This window comes from Rana temporaria, chromosome 9, assembly GCF_905171775.1.
Source record: "Rana temporaria chromosome 9, aRanTem1.1, whole genome shotgun sequence".
Taxonomy (NCBI): Eukaryota; Metazoa; Chordata; class Amphibia; order Anura; family Ranidae; genus Rana; species Rana temporaria.
Window position 1 is genome coordinate 136,489,697 of NC_053497.1, and position 19,810 is coordinate 136,509,506.

Genomic DNA, 19,810 nt, shown 5'->3' on the forward strand with positions numbered 1-19,810 from the left:
TTCTCCTTCACTGATGTGTGCTGATGAAGCTGCACTGATAGATGACACTGATGAGGAGGCACTGATTGACAGCATTGGTGGGCACTGATTTGCAGCACTGGGGGGTCAGGCAACTTATAATCAGTGCCCTGATTATCAGTGTCAATGTCCCTTTTACACAAGTCGGTTATTGGCTTTCCTCTACTCACGCTGACAGCATGAGGAAAGGAATGCCGATAACCAGCTTGTGTTTACAAAGTGATCAGCTGTGATTAAACACAGCTGATCACATGGTAAGGAGCCGCTGGTTGGCTCTTTACCCTGACCTGTGATCAGCTGCGGCGATCACAGAGTGCACCGCAGCGGGTGTGATAACATGAGGACGTCCTATGACACCCTCCCAGAACTGTCTGGCCACGCTGTAGCCGTCATTCAGTTACAGCGCAGTCGGCAAGTGGTTTAGTGAAGTCCAACCTGACCTGCATACTTGTTCTAGGTCTGAAGCTTAGGAAGTATTTATTCTAGAAGATCGATTTGACAGCCAAGAAACTGGTACTTTCATAAGGAGGTCAGTGATGGCAGCCCACTCATTACAGGTTTTCCTTCAGAGACCTCCTAAATTTAAAGCATAACAGGTCTTTTTTTTTTTTTTTTTCGTTTTCGAGATAGTGGAGAGGGATTAGAATTCTTTTCAGTTTTTTTCCATTTGCCCTGTTTATCATTTTCATTGAAAGTGAAAGTAAAAGATAATCCCAAATCTTGGGTTATCCCCAGAAAAGTAATAGGGAGAGAATCTTCCAATGGGGACACTCGTGACCTGGGGGTCACCAATGAATTCCTTTAATTTGCAGGAATTTCCTCTCACTTCCTGTTTGGCTATGGGACAGGAAGTGAAGGAAAATCTCAGCAATGGCACACAGATGGCGGAAAAACCTGACAGTGGTTAGAACCCTCCCTTACTCTATCCAAAATGAAAAAAAAAAAAAGTTTTGCCTACAGTTATACTTTAACCACCTAACGACCACCGCACGACGATATACGTCGGCAGAATGGCACGGCTGGGCAGATGGACGTACCGGCATGTCCTTAACATCTACCCAGCCGTGGGTCGCGGGCACGCACCCGCGGCGCGTGCCCACGACCCGGTCCGAAGCTCCGGGACCGCGAGACCTGATCGCCGCTGGGGTCCCGCGATCGGTCCCCGGAACTGAAGGACGGGGAGAGCTGCGTGTAAACACGGCTTCCCTGTGCTTCACTGTGGCGGCTGCATCGATCGTGTCATCCCCTTTATAGGGAGACACAATCAATGACATCACTCCTACAGCCACACCCCCCTACAGTTGTAAACACACACTAGGTGAAACATAACCCCTTCAGCGCACCCTGTGGTTAACTACCAAACTGCAACTGTCATTTCCACAATAAAGAATGCATTTTAAATGCATTTTTTGCTGTGAAAATGACAATGGTCCCAAAACTCGATGATCGCCGCCATTAGTAGTAAAAAAATAATAATTAATAAAAATGCAATAAAACTATCCCCTATTTTGTAAACGCTATAAATTTTGCGCAAACCAACCGATAAACACTTATTGCGATTTTTTTTTTCAAAAATATGTAGAAGAATACGTATCGGCCTAAACTGAGGAATTATTTTATATATATATATATATATATATATATATATATATATATATATATATTAGGGTTGTCCAGATACCGATACCAGTATCGGTATCGGGACCGATACCGAGTATTTGCAGGAGTACTCGTACTCGCGCAAATACCCCCGATACCTAAATAGAATACTTACCCCCCCCTTTGCCCCCCCCCGCCGCTCCTGCCGCATCGTGCCGCCGCATCGAGGGACATGGCTAGAGGGACATTGCTGCATATGTGAGGGACATGGCTAGAGGGACATTGCTGCATATGTGAGGGACATTGCTGCATATGTGAGGGACATTGCTGCATATGTGAGGGACAGTGCTGCATATGTGAGGGACATTGCTGCATATGTGAGGGACATTGCTGCATATGTGAGGGACATTGCTGCATATGTGAGGGACATTGCTGCATATGTGAGGGACAGTGCTGCATATGTGAGGGACATGGCTGCATATGTGAGGGACATTGCTGCATATGTGAGGGACATTGCTGCATATGTGAGGGACATGGCTAGAGGGACATGGCTGCATATGTGAGGGACATGGCTAGAGGGACATGGCTGCATATGTGGGGGACATGGCTGCATATGGGGGGGACATGGCTGCATTTGGGGACACATTTAAAAAAAGTATCGGTATTCGGTATCGGCGACTACTTGAAAAAAAGTATCGGTACTTGTACTCGGTCCTAAAAAAGTGGTATCGGGACAACCCTAATATATATATATATATATATATATATTTTGGGGGGATATTTATTATAGCAAAAAAGTAAAAAATATTGCATTTCTTTCAAAATTGTCGCTTTATTTTTGTTTATAGCACAACAAATGAAAACCGCAGAGGTGATCAAATACCACCAAAAGAAAGCTCTATTTGTGGGGAAAAAATGACGTCAATTTTGTTTGGGAGCCACGTCACACAATTGTCAGTTAAAGTGACGCAGTCCCGAATCGCAAAAAGGGGCCTGGTCCTTTACCTGCATTTTGGTCCAGGGCTTAAGTGGTTAAACAAATTCAATAAAATAATAACTCCATTCAACATGTTAAATGATATGTTAAAGTGCTGAAACTCTTCAGGAAATATTACGAATGAGCTATAGTAAGGAAACTCAATCAATTTACTTTCTATATTTTGTCCACATCAGGCAGTAGTGTCCAGTGGGAAGGACTGCAGTGTCAGGAGGCATCATTTGGCATTCAGATTGACAACAGGAAGAATGGAGGGGCCATACCCATCTGTGTGCAGTAAGGGGGTGAGGAAGAATGCATGGCTACAAAGCTTTCAGTAAGGACTTTGTGTTTGGCGGTCAAGAAAGGGTTGCTGCCAAATATGGGAGGCAACTTTTGGCCCCACAGTCAGAAAAGCCCGGAGCAAAAATAAATAACATGCATAGGCGGAGGGCTGGCATGACGAGGGAAACAGGGGACAGTATTGTAGAGGGATTTTGATAGGTGGCTTAGTGTGTGGGAGGGGGTAAGGGAGTGAGGAAGAATGCATGGCTACAAAGCTTTCAGTAAGGACTTTGGGTTTGGCGGTTTAAGAAAGGGTTGCTGCCAAATATGGGAGGCAACTTTTGGCCCCACAGTCAGAAAAGCCCGGAGCAAAAATAAATAACATGCATAGGCGGAGGGCTGGCATGACGAGGGAAACAGGGGACAGTATGGTAGAGGGATGTTGATAGGTGGCTTAGTGTGTGGGAGGGGGGACAGTGCATATAAATTAGGAAACTCCTCCAACCCGGGTAACACAGCCCGAGGGAAAGTTCCCGCCCACCCTCCCCTAATATGAGGATTCAGGGATTTGTGTGTGTATGTGTTTCTTTTTTCCTTTCATGTGCAGATTATGACGTTGCCGATGTTGTGGCAGTGGCGGGTGTCTGGTCTTTGCAGGGGAGGAAGATACCTCGGAAAGAAGGGTTCAGGACCTGTTGTTGGTATGGGTCCTGATGGTGGGCTTTCAGTTAACGGAGGCTTAGCTGGAAGCATTGGTAACGAGTGCACTGCGGTCATGGTTGTCTCTGAGCCAGCATGTCGGCTTGAGGCCTATTAGCGGATTTGAGAGGACCGCAGTGCAATAATGTACTGGTAGTTTTAATCAAGGCTTTCCTGCAAAGATTGACACTAGTTGACTGATGGTTTTGATAACTGAGTTTTGAGGTTCATTGTTAAATTAAATAGAATTTTAATAAAGGAGGCTGCTACGGCCTAAGTTTTCTCCAACCCCCTGGTGTGGTCTCATTACTTAGGTATATGGAAGAAATGGGTAGAAGGGGGAAGTCAATACAGAAGGGACATATGTTATACGGTAGTCATGCAGGATTCCCCCTTACACTCTTCAAAAGTGCTTTAAAATGCATGGTTTTCCCTTTTATGAACAAGAAAATTATGATGTTATGCTGTTGGGCTGGTATAATAATCCTATGGAGCTGGTATGAAATTATTTCCAGGGCTGGTTTTTATCCCCAGTCCGGCCCTGCTCCCAATTGTATCTCACTTGGACAGACTGTCTCTCTTTTTAGTCTGATGTATAGATCTCCATTAAAAGAAAATAATTAAAGTGGAATTTTACCTCCCAAAATACTTTTATATTTCAGAAGTGACATGCAATAGACTCAATTCACAAAAGTAACATACAGTACAGACCAAAAGTTTGGACCTTCTCATTCAAAGAGTTTTCTTTATTTTCATGACTATGAAAATTGTAGATTCACACTGAAGGCATCAAAACTATGAATTAACACATGTGGAATTATACATAACAAAAAAGTGTGAAACAACTGAAAATATATTTCATATTCTAGGTTCTTCAAAGTAGCCACCTTTTGCTTTTATTACTGCTTGGCACACTCTTGGCATTCTCTTGATGAGCTTCAAGAGGTAGTCACCTGGTGCAGCACCCCATCACTCTCCTTCTTGGTCAAATAGCCCTTACACAGCCTGGAGGTGTGTTTGGGGTCATTGTCCTGTTGAAAAATAAATGATGGTCCAACTAAATGCAAACTGGATGGAATAGCATGCCGCTGCAAGATGCTGTGGTGGCCATGCTGGTTCAGTTTGCCTTCAAATTTGAATAAATCCCCAACAGTGTCACCAGCAAAGCACCCCCACACCATCACACCTCCTCCTCCATGCTTCACGGTGGGAACCAGGCATGTAGAGTCCATCTGTTCACCTTTTCTGCGTCGCACAAAGACACGGGAGTTGGAACCAAAGATCTCAAGTTTGGACTCATCAGACCAAAGCACAGATTTCCACTGGTCTAATGTCCATTCCTTGTGTACTTTAGCCCAAACAATTCTCTTCTGCTTGTTGCCTTTCTTTAGCAGTGGTTTCCTAGCAGATATTCTACCATGAAGGCCTGATTCACACAGTCTCCTCTTAACAGTTCTAGAGATGTGTCTGCTGCAAAAGGTGGTTACTTTGAAGAACCTAGAATATGAAATATATTTTCAGTTGTTTCACACTTTTTTGTTATGTATAATTCCACATGTGTTCATTCATAGTTTTGATGCCTTCAGTGTGAATCTACAATTTTCATAGTCATAAATATAAAGAAAACTCTTTGAATGAGAAGATGTCCAAACTTTTGGTCTGTACTGTATATACTAACTTTGGTACCAGCAGCCCTATTTAAAGGACAGCACAATCAGGGAGAGTTGCTAATTGGCCACCAACACCTATGTCCTGACCTGCGTTCCCCTATCCTGTTTGATCTGGCTTGCCTCCTGACTCTGCTGCTTCCAGATCTCCTATCGCTGACCTTGGCTCTTATCCTGACTATACCTTCTGTTTGTAGTTTTGGTACCTATGCTGTCCTTCTGTTATTTAATCTTGGTCTGGACTTTGATACCGCTGCTATATTGGTACCTCTGTTGCCCTGCTGTTGCTGACCCTGTTCATCATTACCCTTGCACCTGCAAGTTGCTTCCTGCACAGGCCTGGCCCAAGTGTCTCCAGCAGCACAGCAGCTCATAGACTGCCTTCTCACTTTCTGCTGTGACTGCAATCATCTGTGCCACTCCTTGCCCTGCTACACCTTATCTCTAAATCCAAGTGGTATTGGGCAGAAAGTGTAAGGCACACCCTCTCCTCAAACTGGCTTCTATCAGGTAGGTGACAGCTATCTTCAGCTATTATTTATTTATCTGTTATGAAGTCCAATGAGGTTTGCAAAGTGCAGTCACATGGCTTAAGTAATGTCCCTTATCTGTGTCTTAAGCCAAGCTATGTGAATTGAGATTTGTGTCCTGTTTGCAATAAAACCTTCCTACCTGCCTGCTGTCAAATGTCTTTAGAATGCACAACTCTGTATATATTGTTGGCATACCTCAGTGCTGGGTGAATTAACTCCCACACACATGCATCCTAGGCTGGTCAATCAAGTTGGCAGAACATGCTAAATCCATAAGAATACTGGGCATAGGTGTTGGTGCTGGTAAGGGAGTTCATGGACATTGCATGCTGGGAGAAGAAGTAAGTATATGGGACTTTTACTACCAATAGTGTTATTCTACACTACAGCTGGTCATAAATTATACAATTTTCTTGTACAATTTTGCTTTAGATTTACCAAAACCATATAATATGAGGTCAAACCTAAACACTTTCAATTTGCAAATTCAAATGCAATTAGGCAGGCCCTTGCACTACATAAACGAAGGCAAGCCTGGACTGGCCATAGGGCCCGGTGGGCTGAGATCGGCTGGTCCATGGCCTGTTGATGACCGGGCCGCACAGCAGGGGATAAGAGGTGACCATGGTCCAGTCAACACCGATCGCTGTCGCCATTTACCTGCCACTATGCGGCCATGCCCGTGTCTCCACTCCCAGCTCTCCTGCCCTGCCAATGAAGTAATCTTATCAGCAGAGCAGAGAGCTGGAGGAGCATGGAGATCTGCACAGAGAGCAGAAGTCTTTTCATATTAACAAGCGAGCGATCACCCATTTGTTAATATGATACAGATCTGCAGCTTCTCTTGCCCCCTGCCCTACTGATAGGGAGACCCTGGAGAGGACATACAGGCTGAATCCTGCCTCTGCCCTGCCAAAGGTGGGACTGTGCAGGGGAGGCAGAGACTAAAAGGGGGCAGGGCCATCTTAATAGCATTGCGGACCCCTGGGCAAAGTAATGCACTGGGGCCCCCACAGGCCTGCACTACCGCTCACCAAATGCAACCCATTTAAAAAAAAGGGGTCTGCGCTGCAAATAGGTAAGGGGTATAGGGGTATAGTGTGGCTCCCTCTCTGGTGGTGCTGGTACAGGGGGTATAGTGTGTCTCCCTCTCTGGTGGTGCTGGTACAGGGGTATAGTGTGTCTCCCTCTCTGGTGGTGCCTGTACAGGGGTATAGTGTGTCTCCCTCTCTGGTGGTGCTGGTACAGGGGTATAGTGTGTCTCCCTCTCTGGTGGTGCTGGTACAGGGGTATAGTGTGTCTCCCTCTCTGGTGGTGCTGGTACAGATGTATAGTGTGTCTCCCTCTCTGGTGGTGCTGGTACAAGGGTATAGTGTGGCTCCCTCTCTGGTGGTGCTGGTACAGGGGTGTAGTGTGGCTCCCTCTCTGGTGGTGCGGGTACAGGGGTATAGCGTGGATCCCTCTCTGGCTTCCCCCAGCACAGTCCTTTCTTTTTCTGTTCTATTATCAGTCAATTCCTCTGCTTTCTCTCCCCAGAGTGCATGCATGCTGGGGGCTGTAGCCTGCTCTCTTTGGACACACCAGGGGCCGCCAATCCTCCACGACTACATTTCCCATGATCAGTGTTGCCAACCTACCAGACTAAAATTCACTGACGTGAATTTCAAAATTTACTGGCATAGCCACGTTTTTACTGGAATTTTCTAAAAGTTACAGAATTACAGTTTTTCGTGCAAATGTCAGTACTTAAGCTACAAACAAGTACAATATGCAGTTAGTACAGTGGTTTAAGACAGATATTTAGGTAAAAAACATAGCCACCAGAGAAAGTGAGGGGAAATCCCAGGTAGCCACCAGGATCACAAGAACGTATGTCCCCAATTCTAAAGACCTCCTGTCCCCATCCCTCCCTCTGTTGCAGGTCCCGCCGGCCTCTTCGCCCTCCATCCCTCCCTTGTTTCATCTTTCCATAACTCCATCCTTTTATCTTTTACTCCATTCCTCCCTCCATCATACTGTCCATCCAACAATCCCTGTGCCTTATATCCCTCCACCTTTTCTATCCTCCATTACTTTCATCCCTCTAGTATTCTGTCTCTCTCTCTTTCTTTCCATATGGAAACACTCACCCTGCAACCTCAAACAACACCCGAGGAAACCGTCCACATACTACTATGCTACAGACCGCCTGGACCAAAGACGCATCTCCTCACTCCCTTCACCGAATTCTTCTCGACATACACCTTGAAAACCAAAAACCTGCTGCTACTTGGGGACTTCAACCTCTGGGCTAACTCAACTCAGGATCCCATCACTACCGCCTGCATCGACCAACTCGAAGAACGCGGTCTGCAGCAACTGATAAAGACTTCAACACATACGTCAGGTCACACTTTGGACCTCATCTTCAAACAAAACGTGATTATCAGAAAATTGGACAACAGACTGTTACCTTGGACGGACCACCACGCCATCAAATTCATATTAACCACCGATACCATCTTTCAAAAACCCAAACCCCCTACAACTATACACTGGGCAAGATCGCAGAAGAAACTACACTCTGAGCTCTTCAAAACCACCCTAGCGACAAAAATAGAAGTACCGAATCTGAACCACTCAACGGAACAAACACTCAACGCTTTAAACAAAGCGTTACTACAAACAGCAGACACAGTCGCTCCGAAACGCAGAGCTCTCAGCCGGAAAAACAACTCGGGCTGGTTCAACGACACTCTCACTCTACTGAAACAGGATCGCAGAAGAGCTGAAGGAGCCTGGAGGAGGAACCCATCAAAAGAAAAACTCACAAAGTACAAAACCCTCACCAAGAACTACCACAAAGCGATTTTTAAAGCTAAAAAAGACCATTTCGCACACACCATCTCCAAAGCCCTAAACCGTCCACGAGAACTTTTTAAACTAGTCGCTAAGACTATGAACCCCTCCTGCTTGGTCCCCCCTGCAAGTGAAACACAGGAATTCTGCAATGAGCTATCTGACTTTTTCATAGACAAAATCGAAACGATTCGGGCAACAGTTCAACAGAAAAAGCACACCAACCACATTCAGATACAGCAAGAAGAAGAAATCAACATAAATAACCCACGATCGACGATTTTTGAGCTGGTCCCAATTACAATCGACACCACAAAAAACATCATCGGAAGCCTCCGAGACAACACATCACCGAATGACATCATTCCTACAAAACTTTTGAAAGAATGCACGGACATCTTGGCACCCACCATAACCCACATCATAAACCAATCATTCAGGGAAGGGATAGTCCCGAACAACCTCAAGCAAGGCATAATAAAACCCCTCTTAAAGAAACCCAACCTCGACCCGAAAGACCCAAACCAGCGCAGACCGGTAACAAGCCTCAACACGATCTCCAAGATCATGGAGAAAGCAGTAGTACAACAGCTTCAGCCACACCTGGACGATCACAAACTCCTAGATCCTCTACAATCAGGTTTTCGCCCAGGCCACGGCACAGAAACGGCTCTTCTCAAGATATGGGATGACGCCCTCGAAGCAGCAGATGATGGAGAATCCTGTCTCCTAGTGCTGCTGGACCTTAGCGCAGCCTTCGACACGGTAGACCACAACATATTGCTCACACAACTCAAAGAAGTAGCAGGAGTCTCGGACGCGGCCCTACCGTGGTTCGCATCTTTCCTAGGAAATCGCACTCAGACCGTGAAACTTGGAGGTTTTACATCAGAAACACGGACCGTTACATGCGGAGTCCCGCAAGGATCGCCCCTCTCACCCGTACTCTTCAACATCTACATCCGCCCGCTCCTCAAAATCATCAGCAAACAGGACCTGCGCTACCACTCCTATGCTGACGACACGCAGCTTTACCTTCGAATCACCAACGAAAAAGAACAATTTCATGAACTTGGAAAATGCCTCACACTGATCGACAATTGGATGACTGAAAGCTCCCTCAAACTCAACGGATCCAAAACAGAGCTACTCACCCTTCACGCAAATAGGAAATCCATTTCTAGGACCACATGGACACCACCCACCATCCTCGGACAAACCATTGCGCCAAGCAACAAAGTCAAAAGTCTCGGAGTCATCTTTGACGCAGACATGACGATGGATGCACAAATAGGATCAGTTGTCAGCGGTTCTCATCATCTGCTCCGCATGCTACGTAGACTCATCCCCTTCATCCCGGAAGAAGACAGAGCTGTAGTGGTTGGAACTATCATCAACTCACGACTCGACTACGCAAATTCCCTCTATTTAGGACTACCGAAATACCAGATGTCACGTCTACAAGTCGTCCAGAACACGGCAGCCAGACTGGTAACAGATAAAAAGCCGTGGGAATCAGTCTCCCCGGCCTTGAGATCCCTCCACTGGCTGCCGTACAGGACAGGGTGACATTCAAGACACTCTGCCTCACCCACAAATGTATACAGGGGAACGCTCCCCAATACTTAAGCGAGAAAATAAAACCCTACGTCACCAAGCGCGTGCTCCGATCAACCAACCAAAACCTTCTCCAAATTCCTAAATCCCGCTACAAATCGAAGGGAGAACGCAGATTTTCGGTCCAAGGACCTTGGCTCTGGAATGCTCTACCCACTACCATCCGCTTGGAGGAAAACCATCGGGCCTTTAGGAAAAAACTAAAGACCCACCTCTTCTGAAGGACCGGTACGACTCTGGATGTCAAGCGCCTTGAGGCGATTAAGTTCGCATTTGCTGCGCTATATAAGTCACTCACTCACTCACACTCACTCATAACTCCATCCTTTGCTTCATCATTCCATTTCTCTGTCTCGCTCACATCCCTCCATGTCTTGCTCTGTCCCATCATCCATCTCTCTGTCACCCAATCTATACCTTCATTCTTTAGGGCTTTTTCACACACACACACCAGTCCATTTTCATAGACTCCGCTTGCTCAGCAGGGATCGCTTCGTTGAGCCCTGCTGAGCCGACAGATGACAGGTCCGTCTCTGCTCACTGTGGAGAGACGGACCTTTTAGAGCTCCGCTCTCCTCTATGGGGGAATCGGATGAAAACAGATCCGCCTGTCCGTTTTCATCCCATCTGCCAGAGGGATGGAAAATAGGGTTTCCAATTCCATCCACCTGGATTAGTGGATTGGATGCCAGCGGACATGTCACCGCTGACATCCGTCACTCCATAGAGATGAATGGAGCGTCCGATCAGGTCCGCCAGACCTGAACGTGTCAAAGGACCCTAACTCACTCCTCACTCTTTCCATCTCTCTATCCATCCACCTCCCCCATCACTCCACTACGCTGTCTTTCCATTATAAACAAATAAAAAGACTCCAATGCGCTTCCACACCAAATTTTCTCACTACTTACAAAAAATATATGAATAATAAACACCTTAAGACCATCAAGCATAATAATCAAATATATAATTATCATACGTTTTATAAAACACACACTAGACAACACCAGAACTTTTCATCTACAAAACCAGCCTGATCTGTGATATTGCTGCTTCCCCTCTCCTGGCATGCTGGGGTTTGTAGTGCCACACAGCCAAACACGTGAGGTGGTCATGCAAGAGAGGAGGCTGTGCCTGGTGAGCAGGTAATGGGTAGGGACAGGGAGGTGTAATAGAGATTAGGGGGAGATCTCAGAAAACATGCTCCCTTTAGAAGCAGAGCAGTTCACAGCCACACATAAAAACGATCTTGTGTAAAAGCATGAGACACGAGCCTGCTACACATTACACAGAGCCCATCCTCTCCCCTCTCTCCCCCTCTTCCTGCCCAATAAGATAATCCATGGACAGGACTGACTGCATGTTGTTCAGCTAGCTTACCTTAGGATAGGCTGAACTCCGTCCTCCACTTAGGGTTGCCACCTGTCCAGGATTCACCCGAACAGTCCACGGTTTTGAACCATGTGTCCGGGTTTCCGACTGCATGAAACCCGGACACATTTATTAACTGCCCCCCCCCCATCAGAGTCGGGGAATCTGTTGATTCGCTACACAGAGCACTAATCAGAAATGGCCAGATCCTCTGGCCCCTCCCCCTAAAAAGGGAGGGAATACCCTCAATCCACCCAATTTGTTTGTATAGAAGAATAATTGTTTTTTCATTCAGTGCACAAATCATAGGTATTAGAAGAGTTTTATATTTTTTGAATTCTCGTGCTGAGGTTTATAAATGTCTGTAAGAGTCTTACTTGTGGCACAGCATTCTAAGCATATTTTATGGGTACAAGAATGTTCGGGATTGGCTTGCAGAAAAGGTGGCAACCCTACCTCCACTGCAGGCTGCATGGATCCATTCCTCCCCCTCTCAGCATCTCCTGTGAGTAACTTGAATAAGGCCCACTGAGAGAAAGAGGGAGGGTACAAGTAACTTCATTCAGATCATCAGAGACTCTCGGTCTTTGTCGGCTCCGGCCGGGAACTGCAAATGCGCAGTAAGTACTTCATCCACTAGATCGGAGACAGTCTTGATGGGGCCCCATCAGCACTTGTGGCCCCTGGGCACTGCCCGGGTGTGCCCGCTCAGTAAGACGGCCCTGAAGACGGCACTGTCTCCGATTTTTTTCTTGGAAAAGAAACGAAATAAAAAGGAAAATTAAAAAAAAAAAAAAATGAAGGGGGCACTGTGATTAGAGAAAAGGGTGGACGGGGCATGACTGTAAGGGGGACTGTGATTGCTAGGGGCACTGTAATGTAAAGTGGCACTGTGATATAAAGAGGACTACACTGTAATCATTACAGTGCAGTCCCCTTTATATCACAGTGCCCCTTTACATTCCAGTGTGAAACACTGACTCTGTGAATATCATCAACCACCCCGCAAACCCCCATTCTCCCCTCCCCTGGTCCCTGTAAAAATTGTCTGCTCAGTCTAAAGCCCCATACAGACAGGCAGAATGTCAGGAGACATTTGCCGGTTTAAAGAAAGAGAAAATGCTGACATTCTGCTTGTGTGTATGTTGGTCTGTCCAACAGAAGTTCGGCCAGCTTCTTTTGGACATGCATGCTGGAAACCCAGCAACCAGCCGACTCCCAATCAGCGCCCTCAACAATGGAGTGTTCTGGTGGGAGGGCCGTCCCACTGTCAAAACACAACAGCTCAGTGGGGGAGAGATCGCTGGACTAACATTTGCATGGTTAGTACAGCGGCTCCCGACCGGAGCTGTCAGTTTGCACATTGCAAAAAACTGTAGTGTGTACCCGGCTTGAAGTGATTCTAAAGTCAGATTTCTTTTTTATCTTAATGCATTCTTTGCATTAAGATTAAAAAAACACTTCTGTGTGCAGCAGAGCACCCTAATACTTACCTGAGGTCCCTCTAGATCCAGCGATGTTGCAGGAATGTCTCAGCTGCCCTCCTCATTGGCCGAGACAGCAGCGCGGTGCCATTGGCTCCCGCTGCTGTCAATCAAAGTTAGTCAGCTGATGAGGAGAGAAAGGGGGTGGGGGCGGGCAGTGGCTCCATGCCTGAATGGACACATAGAGCTGTGACTTGGCTTGAGTGCCTCCATAGCAAGCTGCTTGTTTGTGGGGGGCACTTAACAGGAGGGAGGGGCCAGGAAAGCTGAAGAGGAACCCAAGAAGAGGAGGATCTGGGCTGCTCTGTGCAAATCCACTGCACAGATCAGGTAAGTATAACATTTTTGTTATTGGTACCTGAAAAAAAAAACAAGACTTTACCATCACTTTAAAGTGACCATGCCTATTTTTTTTATCCCTGTCCAGGCCTGGTTGAAGGTAAATCTAAAGGAAATTGAATAAGAAATTTGTATAATACATGGCCAATTTAAGCCTTTTCTCCAGCTTCCAAATTGTTGTACTTGTTATTTAAAAAAGCCAGTATAATGAAAACAAGATGTAATAAAGCACTTGTATAAAGCAATCATTTTTTGTAACAATTATTGTGTCAAGGGAATTTATTTTCACTAGATACTTTGGGCCAGATTCTCAAAGGACTTACGACGGCGCAGCGCCATGTACGCCGTCGTAAGTCCTAATCTGGCCCGTCGTATCTATGCGACTGATTCTTAGAATCAGTTACGCATAGATATCCATTAGATCCGACAGGCGTAAGTCTCTTACGCCGTCGGATCTAAACTGCAATTTTTTTTCCCCCGCAATTGGGCTTCAGTTGATTTCCACGTTGAGTATGCAAATTAGCTAGATACGCGAATTCCCAACGTACGTACGAACGTACGCGCGGCCAACGCAGTAAAGTTACGACGTTTACGTTAGGCTTTTCCCGGCGTAAAGTTGCCCCTGCTATATGAGGCGCAGCCAATGTTAAGTATGGCCGTCGTTCCCGCGTCGAAATTTTAAAAAGTGACGTAGTTTGCGTAAGTCGTCCGTGAATGGGGCTGGACGTCATTTACGTTCACGTTGAAACCAATGACGTCTTTGCGACGTCATTGGGAGCAATGCACACTGGGATATTTTACGGACGGCGCATGCGCAGTTCGTTCGGCGCAGGGACGCGCTTCGTTTAAGTGATACACGCCCCCTACCCGCCGAATTTGAATTCCGCCGGGTGATTTAGGCTACGCCGCCGCAACTTTACAGGCAAGTGCTTTGTGAATAAAGCACTTGCCTGAAAAGCTTGCGGCGGCGTAACGTAAATCGGATACGTTAGCCGCCGCAGAGATACGCCCAATGTACCTGAATCTGGCCCCTTATGCTCAAAGAAGTTCTACAGTACTTCTCAGCTTGAAAAAATATGATGTAGAACATTCCACTGCACATTTGTATTGGTAAAAGGAGGTGCTTACTGAGTTTAAAAGAGAAGTTTATTTTTTTTCTCAAAATCATACTTACCTAGGTGGATGAAGCATCGGTCTAATGCGGCATCTTTCCTCCGCCAGCCCTGAGTCTGAGAACCGAGTCACCGAACACCGCTGATTGCTTTATTCTCAGTGCAACGTGAGCAAAGAGTTGTAGGCTCAGGCTCTCAGGGGCTCACTGAGAGGCTAAGTCAGGTGCCGGTCCAGGGTTGTGGGCAGATGCTGACTTTATAGTGGCAATCTTGCCCCAGCCAGGACCGGCTCTGTGATGTCAGCCAACAGAGGGCTTCTGTCTACTAAAAACAGGTCAGAGGAGTGCAGAAATAACTGCACTCCTGTGATCCACAGGAGAAGCTTTGGCTGTATTTCTCCTTTAAGATAGCAAGCAACTTTCAGGAGGAAAACTGGTCAAAGCAATGGAAACTGCAGTTCAATATTTCTAAATGTAAAATAATGAACCTAGGGGAAAAAAATCCCCTGAGAGCATACAACATTGGGGGTACAGTGTTGGCCACCACTACAGAAGATAAAGATTTGGGAGTGCTTATTTCAGATGATTGGAAAATGAGCAAACAGTGTGACCGGGCATGGGAAAAGCGAAAAAAAAAAAAAAATTCCAGGATGCATTACTAGAGGGGGTCACCAGCAGGAGGAAGGAGGACCTGATTCCCCTACATAGATCTTTAGTGAGACCTCATTTAGAATACAGTGTCCAGTTATGGAGACCTCACTTACAGAAAGATATTGATCAAATAGAACGGGTCCTGAGATGGGTAACAAAAATGGTGAAAGGTTTGGCGGATAAAATATATTGAGAGCAACTTCAGGAACTTATTATGTACAGTCTGGAGGATAGAAGGGAAAGGGGAGACATGACTGAAACATTTAAATACATCAATGGGTTAAATGAGGTTCAGGAGGGCTGTATTTTCAATATGAAGCCAAGATCAAGAACACGGGGACATGACCTCAAACTAACTGAAGGAAAGTTCAAAACTAATCTTAGAAAGTATTATTGTACTAAAAGGGTAGTTGATGCTTGGAATAAACTATCAGCAAAGACAGACAGTCAACGGTAAATGCCTTCAAATATGCTTGGAACATAGATCTATACTCAGACAATAAGGTTAATGAAAACCATAAAAAATAGGCAGACTCGATGGACTACTCGATCTTTTTCTGACGTCACTTTTCTATGTAAAACAGTTATACCGGTAACAAAAAAGCTGTGTGCACACTGCTCTGTCCTCAAATAAGTGTGAGGACGTAAAGCAGAGGTGCCCAACCTTTTCAAGAGCAAGGGCCACTTAACCACTTAAGACCCGGACCATTATGCAGGTTAAGGACCTTGCCCCTTTTTGCGATTCGGCACTGCGTCGCTTTAACTGACAATTGCGCAGTCATGCGACGTGGCTCCCAAACAAAATTGGCGTCCTTTTTTTCCCACAAATAGAGCTTTCTTTTGGTGGTATTTGATAACCTCTGCATTTTTTATTTTTTGCGCTATAGACAAAAATAGAGCGACAATTTTGAAAAAAATTCAATATTTTTTACTTTTTGCTCTAATAAATATCCCCCAAAAATATATATAAAAAAAAATTTCCCCTCAGTTTAGGCTGATATGTATTCTTCTACCTATTTTTGGTAAAAAAAATCGCAATAAACGTTTATCAATTGGTTTGCGCACAATTTATTGCGTTTACAAAATAGGGGATAGTTTTATTGCATTTTTATTAATAATTTTTTTGGCAATCGGTGATTTTTTTCATGACTGCGACATTATGGCGGACACATCGGACAATTTTGACCCATTTTCACAGCAAAAAGTGCTATAAGAATGCATTGTTTACTGTGAAAATGACAATTGCAGTTTAGGAGTTAACCACCAGAGGGCGCTGTAGGGGTTAAGTGTGACCTCATATGTGTTTCTAACTGTAGGGGTGCGGGGCTGGACGTGTGACGTCATTGATCGTCTTTCCCTATATCACTGCCACAACGAAGAACAGGGAAGGTGTGTTTACACACACCTCTCCCCGTTCTTCAGATCCGGTGACAGATCGTGGGACACCGGCGGCGATTGGGTCTGCGGGTCCGGTCACAGAGCTTCGCACCGGGTCGCGATCGCTCGTGACCCCACGGCTGAGCTTAAAAAGACACGTACAGGTACTGGATGTATATTGGCGTGAAAGGGTCCTTAAGTGGTTAAGCAACTTGGTAACCAGTCGCGGGCCACAATGAGCGGAGCAGGCGGATGACAGGTCCGTGTCCACTCTGCATATGCAGAGCAGACACAGACACAGCCCACTCTACTCTATGGGCCCTCCGATCTGATCCATCCAGATAGAAGGGGACGGATCCCCCTTCTGTTTTTTTTTAGCAGATTGGATTAGAGGTAGGTGGGTGTAAACAGCCACAAGCCTGTTTACATGTGATGCTCCATAGAGGTGAACGCAGGGTCCGATTGGGTTGGATTGATCGTATCAAAGGGGCCTAATGCCCTGTACACACAATCGGTTCGTCTGATGAAAACGGACCGATGGACCGTTTTCATCAGACGAACCGATTGTGTGTGGGCCCCATCGTTTTTTCGCATCGGTGAAAAAGAATACAACCTGTTTTAAATTTTTCTTATGGTTAAAAAACCGATAGAAAAAAATGATCGTCTGTGGGGAAATCCATCGGTCAAAAATCCACGCATTGAACTTCATTTTTCTCAGCACATCGTTGTGTTTTACGTCTCCGCATTGGACACGATTGGATTTTTAAGCGATGGTGTGTAGGCAAGACTGATGAAAGTCAGCTTTATCGGATATCTGATGAAACAATACATCGGTCCGTTTTCATCAGACAAACCGATCGTGTGTACAGGGCATTAGGCTGTTTTCACACTGATAAGCTGTGGTTTACCCACACCAAGGGTAGAGCGTAGTGCACCTATGGCTTTCATGTGGGTTAGGTACACCAAACCCGCAGGTAATAACAGAAGTGTATGATTTAGTGCAGGTGACCCGCGGGTGTTCTGTGCTGCGCCTGCAAATCAGTTTGAAAGCAGCCCAGTAACCACTGCTGAACAAAGATGCCCATATATACACTGTGATTTTAGTAATAAACTCACCTTTAATAACAGTCTTCCATTCAGGTATCGCCAGCTGTTGCTGTCCCAGGCAGAGCGCATTTGGTAACACTCCGTCTGTGACAGGAGCTGGCACTATATAGAAAGTATCGGCTTGTAAGTCTCTGTTCTACAGCCGCTTGCTTCATCTACCCCAGGATTCATTCACCACACTGATGCTCTGGGATGGCGGGTCGGCAAACCACGATCTGGGCTTGCCAACCCACCATCCCAGAGCAGAAGGTCGTGGGCCACATCAGAGGGCTCCACGGGCCACTGGTTGGGCACCCCTGACGTAAAGTATATTTAAAGCCAAAACATTTTTCTTTGATTGGTTTTGTATATAGTAGGAATTACTTAAAGTGGTAGAAAAGCCCGCTAGGTGATTTTTACATACAGGTAAGCCTACAATAAGACTTACCTGTAGGTAAAATGAATATCTCCTAAATGTGCACCGTTTTTTTTTCTTTGTTTTTTTAACTACTAGCCGACCAGCCACCGTCATTATACGGCGGCAGGTCGGCTCTCCTGGGCGAGAGGCCGTAGCTATACGTCCGCTCTTCGAACGGCCACTAGGGGCGCGTGCGCGCCCCCCGCTCGCCCCCGACTCCCGTGCGTGTGCCCGGCGGGCTCGATCGCTGCCAGGCACACGCGATCGCTCGTTACAGAGCGGGGACCGGGGGCTGTGTGTGTAAACACACAGCTCTCGGTCCTGTCAGCGGGGGAAATGCTGATCTTCTGTTCATACAATGTATGAACAGAGGATCAGTGTTTCCCCTAGTGAGGCCACCCCCCCCACAGTAAGAACACACCCAGGGACATACTTAACCCCTTCCCCGCCCCCTAGTGTTAACCCCTTCACTGCCAGTGGCATTTTTATAGTAATCCAATGCATTTTTATAGCACTGATCGCTATAAAAATGCCAATGGTCCCAAAAATGTGTCAAAAGTGTCCGCCATAATGTCGCAGTACCGAAAAAAAATCGCTGATCGCCGCCATTACTAGTAAAAAAAATATATTAATAAAAATGCCATAAAACTATCCCCTATTTTGTAAACGCTATAACTTTTGCGCAAACCAATCAATAAACGCTTATTGCGATTTTTTTTTACGAAAAATATGTAGAAGAATACGTATCGGCCTAAACTGAGGAAAATTTTTTTTTATATATATATTTTTGGGGGATATTTGTTACAGCAAAAAGTATATAAAATATTCATTTTTTTCAAAATGGTCGCTCTATTTTTGTTTATAGCGCAAAAAATAAAAACCGCAGAGGTGATCAAATACCACCAAAAGAAAGCTATATTTGTGGGAAAAAAAGGACGCCAATTTTGTTTGGGAGCCACGTCGCACGACCGCGCAATTGTCGGTTAAAGCGGCGCAGTCCCGAATCGCAAAAAGTGCTCTGGTCTTTGGGCAGCAATATGGTCCGGGGGTTAAGTGGTTAAGCAGCCACAGTTTACTATGATTAAGCACTAATTTATAGTGGGAAACGCGTCAGCTGTTTTACTCCCGTGTAGTGTCCTGTGACTTGTAGTGCATTTTTCCTTTTTTAAATTAATACAACCATCAAAGTTTTTTGTTGTGCGGCTGTCCATATTTTCTTTTCCCATTTGTAGCCGCAGTTTACCAGTGCTTTAAAACTCCCTCCGTTTCTCTTTTTTTTTTAGTGTGTTCCCTTGGTTAGATTTTCCTTCACTTCCTGTTCATGAGACAGAACTGGAAGTTATGCCGCGTACACACAATCGGAATTTCCGATGGAAAAAGTCAGACGGAATTTTTTCATCGGATATTCAGACCGTGTATATGCCCCATCAGACTTTTTCTGTTGGAAATTCTGACGGACTTAGAAAGAGAACATTTTTTTGATGGTTGGAATTTGGTGTGTCCAAGTGTATGCAAGACAGCTTGAGCGGAATTCCGTCACAAAAACCCGTCAGAGTTTATTCTGACTGAAAAACCGGTCATGTGTACACAGCATTAGAGTTAATCTCTCCGAAATAAGGGGCCATCACTTTTTAGCAGGAACATTTTGGCTTTCCCATAGTTGTTGTGTATTCTGGCTGTGTAAGTGGGGAATGTCCTTTACGTTATAGAAAAATCCTCCTACTTCCTGTTGCATCCTCAG

The 19,810-nt window shown here is 45.6% G+C and overlaps 1 protein-coding gene across 1 annotated transcript in view; it reads right to left on the reverse strand.

The window, feature by feature from the left end:
* PLPP7 (phospholipid phosphatase 7 (inactive)) overlaps positions 1-19,810 on the reverse strand; it is a 45,557-nt gene that overhangs the window by 1,202 nt on the left and 24,545 nt on the right. The gene's annotated exons all lie outside the window — the stretch shown is intronic.